This window comes from Otolemur garnettii, unplaced genomic scaffold (genome assembly GCF_000181295.1).
Source record: "Otolemur garnettii isolate 467f Iridium unplaced genomic scaffold, OtoGar3 scaffold00072, whole genome shotgun sequence".
NCBI classification, from domain to species: Eukaryota; Metazoa; Chordata; class Mammalia; order Primates; family Galagidae; genus Otolemur; species Otolemur garnettii.
Genome location: NW_003852467.1, coordinates 795005 through 810118, shown reverse-complemented (window position 1 = coordinate 810118; position 15114 = coordinate 795005).

Here is a 15114-nt window from a genome sequence, read left to right as displayed (position 1 = left end):
CTCATTGACCAATGCTGCTAGCGGGCAAGCTGATAAAATGCATGAGGGCTTTCCATAGCATATTCCTTTGTTATGTAAGTGTGAAAATTTTCAAAGTAAATAATTTACAAATAGGTTTCCAGTCCACCTAGAAGTGATTTTTGTGTTATGTGTAATGGAGGATTTCAGTCACATTTTGTTTTTAAGGTTAATATCAGATCTTTCAACTGTCATTTCTTACTAAAAACTGTTCTTTTCTCTAGTACTCCTCAGCGGCATACTTTAAATGAATCAGGAGACCATGTATAATTGAGTTCTGGATAATATTTGGAATATTCTATTGAAAAAATATTTGGACTATTTTATTCACTTCCTTTGTTCTATTTGGTTATTTCTGTATCGTTGCTACAAATTTACTTAGTGTAGATTTTTTTTAATAACAAATGTTAACATCATAGCTTCTTTGTTTTTTGCCCCAAATTGCACTGGCTATCTTTAGTAATTGTGTAAATTTTTACATTTTAGAATTAGCCCGTCAAGTATCATGTACACAGACATTCACAAACATCCCTTCTTCTGTTGTTGTTTTTTTTAGACACAGTCTTGGTGTCACCATTGGTAGGGTGCTATGGCATCATAGCTCACAGCAACTTCTAAACTCTTGGGCTCAAGCGACTCTCTTGCCTCAGCCTTCCAAGTAGCTAGGACTACAATTGCCCTCCACAATGCCCAGCTAGTTTTTTTTTTTTGCAGTTGCCATTGGTAAGCTGGCCCAGGCCAGGTTCCAACCCACCCACCTTGGTGTATGTGGCTGGCACTGTAACCACTGCACTATGGGTGCCGAGCCAACCCTTTTGGTTTTTGTTTGTGGGAGAAGAATTACTTTCATCTATATATTGAATTGGGGGATAATTAACATATTTACAATAGGGATCTTCTCTCTATAACCATATATTGTTTCTCCATTTAATTAAACCTTTGGCAGTTTCTCTCAATAATAACTATGTAAATCTTTTGTTAAATTCTTATACTTTAATTCTATATAATTTTATGCATTATTTATCATAATTGATACTTCTTACTTAACTTCAGCTTCATAGTGTCCACTGCTATAGAAAAAAGTACATTTTTATCTATTGATGTTACACCTAAATCCCTGAAAATGGTTTTACCATGTTAGCAGTTTTCCTTAAGTTGATTAGACTTATGTACCTTCCACTCACAGTTATGGATAGTAGCCTTATTTCTTATTTTTGATTCCTATCTCTTTTACTACTTCTGCATCCCATTATGTTCTGATGCACTACCTTCATGAAAGTAAGGAATAGAAATGGGAATAGTAGGCATCTTTGTCTGTTTTTCAATATTAATATATAAACTTCTTTTTATTTATTTATTCATGTTTTTTTCTGACAGAACCTCACTTTGTTGCCTTCAATAGAGTGCCATGGAGTTATAGCTCACAGCAACCTCAAAGTCTGAGGCTCAAGCAGTCCTCCTCCCTCAACCTCCTAAATAGCTGACTCTACAGGCACCCACCACAAGGCCCGGCTATTTTTAGAGATAGGGTTTCATCTCTCTTGCTTAGGCTGGTCTCGAACTCCTGACCTCACACAATTCACCCTCTTCATATTACCCGAGTGCTAGGATTATACACGTGAGCCACCATGCCCAGCCTAAAGTATAAATGGTCAATGTTTCCACATGACATAGAAATTTTATTCTAGAGGACTCTTCTTTGTATATATCCTTGATCAAACTTGAGAATGATTTTTTTATAATGAATGAATCATGATGACTTTCATGAGCCACTATTCTGAATCAATTTGGGTATCTGTTTAACCTGTACATGTGCTATGCTAGTCCTGGACCTATTGGTCCTCAGATCAGTTCTTCACCCTTTCTCTGCTGTGTTCTCTACTCTACAGGGTCTGACACTCACTTTCTAGCTCCCCAACATCTGGTTGAACACTTATTCCAGCCAACAAATGATACCAGGAGGAGATTAGGCCTCAGGATGAGAATGCCTAATGTTTTTATCCTTCCTCTGCCCATCTGGTATCTTCTGCTTCAATTGCTACAGTTTCTCTAGACTCCAGTCACCATGAGATTAGAGCACTCTGGGTCCAAATTCTGTTAACTGAAATTTCTAGATGCCAGTAACATTACCTACTTTCTTTGTCCCTCCAGAGTAGATGTTGGACTGACCCCCACAAGTCGTTAAATATTGGCTTTCTTTATTCTCCCTTGATTAGTTCCTGCATCACATGTTTAACCAATTTCCTATATTAAATTCCCTCATAAGTTGTATGTTTTAATGCAGTGGAAAATCCCTGACTGTTACAGTTGTCAAATTATAATGACTGATTTTTTAAATGTTATTTCTTCTTGTATTCCTAAAGAAAACTTACATTTGTTACTACAAGTTAGATATATTCATGTCCCTTTCATTAGCAATAACCAAAGGAAAATAAAACAAAATAGTGATGGACCCTGAAACTCCCTTAAAGAAAAATCTATCTTTATCTTCTGCTTCACAGATTTCTTAAGATAATTTTCTACCCCTAGTAGTTTTAAACATAATGCAAAAATTCTAAGAGTGTAAGCCATGGGCTCTATAGTATCAATTGTGGGAAACCAACCAAATGGCACTGGAGGTATATTTTTAGGCTTAAAAGATTAAGATTTGAAAAGACAGTGTCTCCAAAGTCAAAAATAATGAAAATTCTAGAGAAGGAATAATGAGCCAAAGGAAGTAGAAGGTATGAGGTAAGATAGATGCAAAATTGGAGAATGAATTGATTACGGTAAACTCAACTTTAAAAAGCTAATTCGTATAAAAAGATCTATTTAAGAGATAATTTTATATATTATCCATTAAAAATAATGAAACAAAAAATAAGTAACATTAGTGCAATAATATTATCTAAAGAATAGGCATGGAAGAAATTCAAAACTTACAGGAGAACAGTGGAACTAAGTTATAACATTTCCTATGGATAAACAAATGGCAAACAAGAGGTTACTATCTAAAGAACAATTTCAGGTAATAAGAAGAATGAGAGAATTACTCTTTAAAAGGCCATAATGAAAAATATGGAATGGTCTCGATTAAATAGGTATTATGAATCTTAGGAAAGGGAAAGATAAACAAATATTATATATCTCTAAATAAAAGCATGAAACATCAGTTCCAAAATAGCCTTGACAAGGAACAACAACATACATTAAAAAATTGATAGTATCACAAACTTCCTACTGATAGTACTGTCACAAGAAAACAGGTGAATCATTTGTATACCATGTTTTTACATGTGATGAGAAATGGATTCTTTTAGACAATCTCATGTGAGATGAAAAGTGGATTCTTTCTTCATCTCCCTTGACAATCTCAAGTGTTCAACACAAAGGTTGAATAAAGGGGAAGTGTGAAAACACAGTCCAAAACCAAATATTCTTCAAAAAAATGGTAATGGTGTCTGGTGGTCCAGTGCTGGTATTATCCACCACAGCTTCATGAAACCTCATCTATGTATAACAATGGGTGTCCACTGTCACAACTGGGATGGCTTAGTGAGAATTCTTGCTATTAAGCACCTGAGAAAGGTCAATGGAGACAGGCCAATCCTCTTGCAAGTCAGTGCTGTTTCTGTCTCACAAATCATGCTGCTCAAACAACACAAACTGGAATGTTAAAGTTATCCACCATATTCACAGACATAGTGCCACCTGACTACCATGTTTTCCAGGCTTTGGACCACTTCTTGAAGGAAAATACTATTTTCAGCAAGCTGTGGAAAAACTATTTCAGATTTCACTTTCACTCACTCTCCAGGGTTCTTCCTTTCTGGCATACATCCATTGCCATTAAGGTGGAAAAACTTGTTGGTATTTTTGATGTACACTTTGATTAATTTTACTGTTCTTTTTAGGTATAATAATCTAAACTTTGTATTTAAAAATCAGACATTTCAGATTTAATGGGCTAAAATTGTATCTTTAATTTTGGATAATGACATGAACTGCAAAAATTTTAGAAAAACAGGCCAGGCATAGTGGCTCACCCCCATAATTCTAGCACGTTCGGAAACTGAGGCAGGTGAATTGCCTGAGCTCATGAGTTCAAGACCAGCCTGAGCAAGAGTGAGACCCCCCTCACTAAAAATAGTCAGGTGTTGTGGCAGACAGCTACTTGGGAGGCTGAGGCAAGAGAATCTCTTGAGCCCAAGAGTATGAGGTTGCTGTGAGCTTCGATGCCAGCACACTCTACATAGGGTGATCAAGTGATACTCTGTCTCAAAAAATAAAATAAAAAGTAACAAAAAATTTTAATAAAACATAAATTACTAAATAAACACTTTAGACACATGAAGTTTTAATAAAAGTATACAAACAGAAAGTCTAATACAAAATCACCTTAAAAAAGTTTCAGGATTAATGAGGTTTAGAGGCTAATACCACCCCAATTCAGGCAAATCAAATCAGCATGTGATGTAAACTCATCCAAATTGCACAAATAGATTTCAAATGGCTCGACATATAAATAAGGCAGTTGTCTTTGATACAACCAACAGGTGAGAAGACACCACGAAAAGAATCCTTGACTCAAGCCACATCGATTGGTAAGCAGTGGACTGGAAAATATAAGAAAAGCAGAATAATTGCAAAATAAACAAAGGGTATGAAAAACGTAAAGAGATAATATTCGCTTAGTTCCTAAGTGCATCAAAAGGCATGTATTATTTCTTTGTCCAACTGAATGGCATACCATGGTATACACAGCACATTTAAGATTTAATCATTCTCATAGGCAATATCAGATACATTCTCACAAAACCATTCTCCTTACTCTCTTTCTTATGGAAAACAAATATTTCTACATAATAGAATGAAAGTTGCATAAGAATATAAGTCTGGCTGGTGAAGAGAAAAAAATAAATAAATCTGTTTGTCTCTCAGGCCCCACTGCCTGGCCTAGTCCTTGCCTGTCTTGTACTTCAACTTTCCCCTCTGGCTAAGGCTGGAGGAGAGACCCAAGCCAAATTCTGCAAGGCTTACAGTGAGCAAATTACTCAAGATATACTTGGAATTGGCATTTCCCAGGAGCCCTGTAATCAAAGAGAATAGAGGCAAGATTAGGAACCCCATGAAGGACTAAGGAAACCAATACTGCCAAATAAAGGAGGTCAAGGTGGAATGGCAGTGCCTCCTCTGAGCCCTAATAGGCCCCAAGTAGGGCTCTCCAGCTGAGCCATCCCCTCAGTTGCTCCGCAGGGTTCTCAAAAAGCTGAGGACCTTGGGCTGAGAGCACAACCTGAGCTCAGCAGACGGAGAAATTAGACGCCTGGCATAAGTCAATGTGCGCACCCTGACCAGGACCTTCAGCCATCTCCTCTATGGAAGTAAAGTGAGTACAGAGAGGCTGCCTCCGCTGTCCTCCCCGGGAGGCCCCAGGCAAGGGCAGCCGGATGTCACGCCCCCTGACTTCCTCTTTCGGTTTGAGGACCACGAGGAGCTCTGCGTGTGCTGGGCAGGCTCCAGTCAGCCGAGAGAGGAGTTGTGGGTGCTTCCAGATTCAAGGTAAGGTTCTAAATTAAACTGAGGGCCACACCTTACTGAAGTCAGAGGTGTCCCCATAAATAAAAGCCCCACCCCACAGTCTATCCCGACATGCCCACAGCCAGCCTTTCAGCTAGAACCTACCCCAAACTTACTTCCGGGGGACCTGATTGAGGTGAACGCCATACTGCCCGGGAGTAAGAGTCCTCACACCTTCCAGTAGTTGAGAAAAGATGGCTGAGTGAGAAGTGAAGGGATTGCCCATCATAGAACAGTGGTGAATCCATTCAGCCTCAGCCTGTTAGCCCTGAGACAATCTGGGCAGGGGCAGGAAGTGGTGCTCAGTGACTTCTTAGGAAGATTTCTCACGCCCTGTGGAGGATCAGGGAAGGATCTTGAGTGAATTTTGTCATATTTTCCATCCCATGAAAGTATTTGTGGCACAGTTTTGAGGCCCCATTATCTGTTCTGGTTGTCCCATTCATAAGGCATCTTCTCTCTCTCTCTTTTTTTGCAGTTTTTGGCTGGGGGCCAGGTTTGAACCTGCCACCTCCGGTATATGGGGCCGGTGTCCTACTCCTTTGAGCCATAGGCATCATCCTTTTCTCTCTCTCTCTCTCTCTCTCTCTCTCTTTTTGTAGAGACATAGTCTCACTTTATTGCCCTCGGTGGAGTGCTGTGGCATCACACAGCTCACAGCAACCTCCAACTCCTGGGCTTAGGTGATTCTCTTGCCTCAGCCTCAGGAGTAGCTGGGATCATAGGTACCTGCCACAGCACCTAGCTATTTTTTGGTTGCAATTTGGCTGGGACCGAATTTGAACCCGCCACCCTCATTATATGGGGCTGGTGCCTTACCCATTGAGCCACAGGTGCTGCCCTCTTCTCTCTTTTTTAATGGAGTGGCTCATAGAGGTGAGAATGTCCTTGGAAGGAGGCATCATCACATAGTTGAACACAGGGAGCCCTTCAGAAAACAGTATCCACCTGAGGCCCCATGGGAAATTTGTGGGAATAACTGACTGACAAGAGAGAGGATCCATATAGCCTTTTCCCTATTGTCAGCCCTGGATGACCCACTATAGAGATGTTAGTGTTAGGAGATCTCTCATTTTCTCCTGAGGGATCAGGTAAGAGAAGATTTTATCCAAATAGATTACCTACGTCAACAGTAGAATTCCCAGGTCATGACCAGTGTCATGGAGTTATGACTGAAAGGAAAACATAGGTCATGAAAGTGTAGACCCACTGATCAAAAGAAACCCCTGAGAGACCCAAACAGAAGTAGCCAGATGAGACACCCACTCACTCCTCCATGGTATTCACTGGGTAAGAGACCTTACTGTGAATCACAAGGATAAATTGCAGGCTATGACAGCTTTTAAGGTATGGACCTAAAGAGTATACTGCCTTGACCCCTTATTTAGAAACAGTTACCAGGGTCACCATGCGACTCTTTCGTGCCCCTTCGATGATCATTGACAGGAACATGGCTGGAGAGGTCAAAAGGTGAGACAACTTCAAGTCCTCCTTTTTGGTTTCAGGGAGGTGTGGACCTGGTGTCAGGGAGTACAGGAAGGTCATCAGAGGTTGGATCCCTGGGTGCTTACAGAATCCAAGGTAAGAACCCTGACATAGGACTGAAGGTGCCACACACCCCAGAATACAGGTAACACCACAGTGTCCACCAGGGTTGTCAGTTTGGAGAAGCTTACACTTCTGCAAGTGTAAAAGAAGAACACATCACATCCTGTGTGATGGGTCCTTGGGGAATAAATCCTTAGTATAAGGATGGAACATCAGGTCAGTAGAGGGGAGGAATCTCCCATAGTGTCTGTAGCAAAGGTGTAGAGATGGCATGATGATGAAGGGGACACTCATTCTAGTACAGTTCAGACCCTCATAAGCTTCCTTATGCCTCTGCACTCAGCCTATTTTAGCCCAAGTCAGGAATGCTAAGACTCCAACAGTGTCCATTCATCCTTAAGTGTCTCAGGGATGTACATTTCTTGGTCTGAAGGGAAGCCTCATGCCACCATAGCAGTAGGTACACAACGGGTGCCTAGAGGCAGGGTAAGGACATGAGGTTATGACTTAGTGATATCTCATCCCTTCCTTCCTGGTTGTCCCCAGGATTTGAGCCCTTTTTTGACAAGGAGGCACATTAGCTATAAGATTATAGGAAATGAAGCCCAACCAGCCATCAGCGCAGGGACCATGATTTGGGCCTTTGGGAAACAACCATCCCAGAAGATGAGGGCTAGAAAGTAGCCCTGCTTAGCCCTGCTATAGGCTGTGTGAGGCCTAGGGAAGGTGGTCAGACTAAGGTATTTTCTTCTCATCTGCTCAGTGAACTCAGGGAGATAAGGATTTTGTTCTGAGGAAGGGATATCAGGTGGCAGGTACTTGAATTGGTCAAGGGATAAAGCCTAAGTGATGCTAATGAGAATACTCACCCCAGAACAATATGATCTCAGCAGAGCCGTGCCCCACTATCACCCTAGCAAAATTTGAGATTAAAATGGTTGGATGTGATGTCCCTTCAGTCACTACTCAGGGGCCACAAGAACAGGATGCTTCAGCATGAGGAGAGACCACCAGGACAGCAGGGGGAAAAAGTCTCACACAATGTCATGAACTGAGGGGTAGACTGCAGTTGAGCACAGAATTGACCATTTGCCTTGGTATAAATTGAAAGGTGTAAACAATTACACCCAGAGGGAGAAATGTAGGAGGAGAGAAGAGTGGGATAGTTTTAGTGAAAAAGGAGGGTGAACTCTCTGGGCAGTGCAAAGGTAGTATCTGTACCTGGGGGGCCATTAGAGACCACTTTCATATGGGGACATGGGTTGGGCACATTTCACAGTTTGTCTGTCAGTTCATGGTCCTTGGTGCAACTTTCTGGGGGTTGCAGCCAGTCAGAACCTTTGTGTCTTTCCCAAGGAGGAGAAGAAGAGGAGAATGGAAAATTAGTTTGTCTGTGGCTGTATTAGTCTTTCCAACATTTCCAACTTCTGTGAAAGGGGGTGATCAGATGGAGATCAGCAGCCTTTTTTTTTTTTTTTTACAGTTTTTGGCTGGAGCTGAGTTTGAACCTGCCACCTCTGGTAATGGGGCAACCTACTCCTTTGAGCCACAGGTGCCGCCCGAGATCAGTGGCCTTTATTGAAGGACTGCAACTCAGGTGGACTTTTGGCTGCCTGGAGGTGTTGGTGTATTTGAGGGCTTTTAGTTATGGGGGAGGCCAACAGTGGTGAGAAAACTTGTAATCAGCCCAGATAGCAGCATGATGGTGTAAGATGTGATAATCGTATTTTGAATCTGTGTTAATTGGTCGCGGTTTGTTTTTTCCCAGCAAGTTGTAAGACTCTGGTGGGGGTTGCAAGTTCTGCCCTTTTGGAAGAAGTTCATAGGGGGAGAGGTTTGGCATTTTTTTTTTTTTTTGAGACAGAATCTCACATTGTCACACTTGGTAGAGTGTAGAGGCATCCCACCTCACAGTAACTTGGAACTGTTGGGCTCAAGCAATTATCTTCCCCCAACCTCCCAAGTAGCTAGGAATAGAGGTGCCCACCACAACCCCCGGCTATATTTAGAGAGGAGGTCTTGCTCTGACTAAGGCTGGTCTAGAACCTGTGAGCTCAGGCAATCCATCCACCTCGGCCTTCCAGAGTATTAGGATTAGAGGCATGAGCCACCGGGCCTAGGCCCAGTGGTTTGGTCTTAATGATAGTGGAGGGAGGAGAGGTGATGGCATCGGATGAGGATCTCTCGCCTTTGTGTAGGTGTGAACTGCCATCAGTGAACCAGGTGTCCAGTTGATTTGGAAGGGGAGTACCTGATACCTTATAAAAAAAAAAAAGGTTTGGAAGTATTGTATGGACTCCTCACATGAATGTATGGGTTCTGAATATGGTAATAGAAGTAAGGAGGCTGGGCCTAAAACAGAATCTGAAAAACAAAACTATCTGGGATCCCAGACCTCAGAAAGGAGCACAGCAATAGGCCAAAACCCTGTAGTGAAGGGACCAAGGAACAAAAGAACCAAAGGAAAAAAAGAAATGGGGGATATAAGGAACTAAGAGGCCTGGAGCAGGTAAAAGAATGTAGCCTGGGGGGATTCTGTTTGAAGCGATTTAGAAATCTTACTCACATTTGAATAGCAGATGGGGTGAAATCCTCTAGGCCTCTCTGACAGGCAGGTCAGCAGATTTGAATCTCTACACAAGTGCAATCAGGACTAAGAAATCTGGGCTGACTTTAGAATAGGTGGCAGCCAGATAAGGTGGGCCTCCAGCCAGCTAATCTGCCACCCGGTCCTAGTCATAGCACCACATGAAAGGGGTAAACAATTGTGTCTAGAGACCAAACCACAGCAAGCAAGAAGTTTAGGTCAGCTGTATTGAAGGAAGAGTGTGACAGCCTGGACAGAACAAGGATGACTTCTGCACCCGGAGCAGTTAGATACCACTTTTATATGGGGCTCCGGGCAGGGGCATATGCCATAGGTTGCCTGTCAGGTTAGGGTTCTTGGCTGTAACATTCTCAGGGGTGGGGCTATCCAGATCCTCTGTGTCTTTATCATAGGAGGAGAGGAGAATGACCATGGGTAAAGGGTTTGTGTGTGGCTGCATTAGGTGCCCCAACCTAGATCACAGATGGCACTTCATAACAACTTTCCTGACCCTATAGTCACACCCTCAGGGAGGCTACAGATGAGGATGGTCAGATGTATCACCAGTTCACTTTGGACAGTGAGATCCTAGGGAGGTGGTAGTCTAATGTCAGCTGGTTTAGATACACAGTGGATGGGGTGCTCAGGAAGGGACAGGGGTCTCTATGGAGACAGAAAATGAGGACTGAAAGGAGTCCACTCTAGGATATGTTGTCACCCAAGAGCCCTGATAGCTTCATCACCCCAGGGGTCTCTGGCCAGGAATCTCATGACAAGTTGCCCACTCTCTTCCTGCTTGAGAGTCCTTGTTCTGTGTGTCTATGTCATATCAGGTCAGCAGACTAAGGAGGCCAGGGCCTGTTGAGAGTCACAGGAAGAGCTCCAAATAAGATTCACCAAGTTCACCCACATCTGAGCACGGGGACTCCCATGGTGTCTTACCCTGTTGTTAGCACCGTGAAGCAGCAATAGGTGTGGATGGGCAGTGTCCTAATTCACATCCTTCTCAGGTGACTTCAGAAGATGTGGTGTTCATGAAGGGATAGTATGTGGTATTAGTTAAAAGAGTATTAAGGCCCCACCCCTAGCCAAGTCAAGGAGCCTAAATGAAAACTGAGGGACTGTGCACACCAGACGAATGGGGAACATGAAATTCCAGCACTGCTTTTGTATCAGCTTTGAGAGAAGTATGGATAAGCCTGTTAGGTGGAGGTTACACCTCACCCTCTTCTGCAGAGACAAGAAGATGGAGGTTTTGGCCTTAGGGCACAAAATCAAGTTAGAAAAAAGAAAGAATTCCTGTCTCTACCTGTATTTCATGTGAAGAACCTGAGTGAGAAGTGAGGGGACTAATACCCCAGTACCATGGCTTGCATGGAATCTCGCTCCAACTGACAGGACTGGGAAACAACAGCTTGGGCAGCAGGAGGAGGGAGCTTCACCCTTCCTCCTCAATTGTCTTACATAATGTGACTTATTCTTGAAGGAGGCAGCGTAATGCTAGCGTGTAGGCCCTGGCAGATGCCAAGTTACTGACACTCCGGTCCTAAACTGATAGCATTACCTTCCTCAGAGCAGTGGTGGCTCTATAGAGCCCAATAATAGCTGTCTGCTGTGAGCCCAAATGTCTAGTGTTGGGTTGGTTGGCTATACCCTGAGGAGGATTGTGGCTTCATCTTTCAGTTTCCTGGGGGACACAGAAATGAGGACACAAGACACCTTTCAGACCCTATAACACTGTTGTCAGGAAAATTCCATTGGCAGTAGCTTCCCTCAGAGACACTATAGTTGATTTACCACATCTTCCCTCTCATCTTCCCTCTCTCCCTCAGGCAGTGACCCTGCACTATCCACCTTCCTTTGCTCACTCCTGCCTTCTGCCACCAGCAAGAGACATCATGCCCCGGAGAAAGAAGAGTCCACGGTGCCCACCTGATCAGCACCTTCAGACTCAGAGTGAGACCCAAGGCCTAGAGAGTGCACAGGTCACCAAGCCTGTGGAGGAAACCTTGTCCTCCTCCTCCCTCCTGCCAATGTCAGGCAACCTGAAGGAGGCTCCTGCTGCCGAGGTGCTGAGTGCTCCTGAGGGTCCTCAGAGTTTCTGGTCCTCTTCAGGTGACAACACTGCCACCTCATCAAGCAAACCTGATGAAGGCACTAGGAGCAAAGAAGAGAAAAAGAGTCTGAGCACCTCAGAAGTTACAGCAAACCCCAAGAATGTGCCCATAGATGCTCTAGACAGGAAAGTGGGTTTTCTGGTGAATTTCCTACTGATGAAGTATAGAATGAAAGAGCTAGTGAGAAAGGCAGATATATGGAAGATGATCATCCAAGATGATGAAGACCACTTCCATGAGATCTTCCTGAGAGCCTCTGAGCGCATGGAGATGATCTTTGGCCTTGATGTGAAGGAAGTGGATCCCACCCACCACTGCTATGGCATCTCTATCAAGCTGGGTCTCACCTATGATGGGATGATGCATCCTCCAGTGGGCTTGCCCAAGACCAGCCTGCTGATCCTTATGCTGAGTGTGATCTTCATGAATGAAAGCTGTGTCTCTGAGAAGGAAGTCTGGAGAGTGCTGAATATAACAGAAATATATTCTGGGCAGAAGCACTTCATCTATGGGGATCCCAAGGAGTTCATCACCCAACATTTGGTGAAGGAAAAGTACCTGGAGTACCGCCGGGTGGCCGACAGTGATCCTGCACGATATGAATTCCTGTGGGGCCCAAGAGCCCATGCTGAAGTCAGAAAGATAGAATTCCTGGAGTATCTGGCCAAGGTTAGTACCACTGACCCAGAGTCTTCCCCATCTCAGCATGAGGGTGCTCTGTGAGATGAAGAAGAGAGAGCTCAAGCTAGAATTTTAGTCAAGGCTGCCTCTTACCTCCATGGCCACTGCAAGTTCCAGTGCTGTGTCTGACAGCATCTCCCACACCTAGTGAAGTCAGGGACACCTTCTTCATGTATCTGAATAGGGTAGTTCATGTTTAAACATATAGGTCCTGGGTAGAGCTGAGGGAAAACAGTATTTGTCATCTATAGTTTCCTATTTTGTATTTGTAAGTTGACAATCTATGGTTTTATTTTTTTTGATGAGTGTAATATGCAAGTGTTATCTCTTCTCATAGATGTTTAATTATCTTCACTACCTTCCGGTTTCAAATAATATTGGCCACACATTGAGTGCAATCCTTGACATTTAATAGTAACAGCTTTACTGATACTGTAAAACAATATTTTCTTTTGTGATGTGGAGTAAGGTCACATGGCATTTCTATAGGCATTTCCTCTGAAATATGGAAGAATTCAGCATGAAAATAGTTGGGATGAATTGTGAGAACTAGAAAAATCATTCAGTTGTTTCTTTTTATCTTCTTTATCTTTTTCTGTAAAATACATAATATTTTCTTCAATTTACTTAGGTCTATCCAGAGTGCAGTTGAAATAAATATTAATAAATTAGATCCCATGCCTTCCGGTTTATTCTCCTAATCTGTATTGAACTCCTGCTCTCTGGAAACTATTTCAGTGGTACTAAGGATGCTAGGATTAATGCTTTGGGACCTAATCCTTGAATTTTAACACAGGAGCTATAATCTTAGAAGAATTGCATTAGAATCATCTAAGAGGTAAAGTTCAATTACAAAGAAGGTGAAATTAGATTGAGATGGGCAGTGCACATGAGCCAGTGGAGCAAGTGTTTATGCCTTCAAACATGGCCATTTGTGGGTTTTGAAAACTTCAACTCTTTTAGTGGAAGTTAATTTTACATCAAACTGGATAATGAGCAAGGTGAGGCTGAGGACATTGTGAACAGGGACCACACCCTCAAATAGTGTATGTCAACATTGAAACTCAAAAGCCAATAGTGGAAAATTCCTACTATCCATTATATTTGGGTCATGGGTAAACTGGAGAGAAATTCTCACATGTGAAAGGAATGAAAGTATCCTTTATTCTTGTCTCAGTGTTGTTGAACACAGTGTACGAACTAAGTATTCTATAAAGATCATCTTCTCAGATTTATGAGAAGTAAGGTTGGCACTCTCTTGAGATTAGATACCTGAAATCTACTGGATAGCCAGTGCCCACCTCATCCAAAGGAAGATACACATAGATTATCTTCAGTGTAATATGGGAAACAACAAGCAAGGGCTAAATTTTGGGTATGGGACAAATAAATTAAAACGGGGGGGGGTGGTGGTGGATATGTATATTAGGGCTGCTGGACCAAAGGGAGGAATTGGTCTTTTATACAAATTCTGCAAAATCTGAATTACATTAAGCTGGAGAAAACACCCCCACATGAAATTAAATAACAATCTCCAAGGCCCAAATTTCACTTGCTGAAGGACGTGTTGTTATGATTTGCTATTTCAAGTCCCAAACCATTCTCTGTCTTCTAGGAATGCCTAGATTTATAAAATCCATGCACATATACACATGCACACAGGGGAGGCTGGGAGAGTTTGGGATCAACATAATCATGGCAATAACTGCTACTCACTAAGGTCCTAAGATACATCAAGCATTGTGTCGTGTGCTGTATTTTAAAAAGTATATATTTACAATAGTCAGGCTCAGACACCTACCTGGTGATTGTGTCCAATTTCAAATGTCTAGTGCATGAGAGAACTGGGGTTAGATCACTGCTTTGAATTCATCTCTAGCTCACTCTGTTCTACTCTTCCCAGCCTTTGTGTCGTTCTTTAGTTCTCTTCTCTCTATCATTAAAGCCTCTCATGAAGGATGTCGTAGCCAATGAATTCAAAGCAGGTATAAAGAAGGAAGGTTGAAATAAGATTTAAGCAGCATTGAAGAGGGCCTGTGGGTTTCATTTAACTGGATCCCTGCTTCTTGTAACCCCAGTGTTTCTTCAGAGCTGACTGTGCATGGGGGCTGGCATTTTCATCCAGCCCAAGTTCTCTGTGCATTACAGCACCCGTCCCCTAAGTCTGCTCCAGTGTGCCCTCTTGTCCAAACTGGAACTTCACCTGCTTTCCTTCATGACACCTTTCCTGAAGGCTGTACCCTGAATTCAAGTGAAAAAAAAAAAAATACAGGGCATTGGGTGGTGCCTGTGGCTCAGTGGGTAGAGCACTAGCCCCATATAACAAAGGTGGTGGGTTCAAACCCAGGCAAAATGCAACAATAGCCAGGTGTTGTGACAGGCACCTGCAGTCCCAGCTACTTGGGAGGCTGAGGCAAGACAGTTGCCTAAGCCCAGGAGTTGGAGGTTTTTGTGAGCTGTGACATCACAGCACTCTACTGAGGGCGATGAAGTGAGACTCTGTCTCTACAAAAAAAAAAAAAAATGCGAAGCCTGACATTTTATAAAAAGTCACATGACTAGGTATAAGGCATGACTGATGTGCACTTTATAAATTGCTCTTTA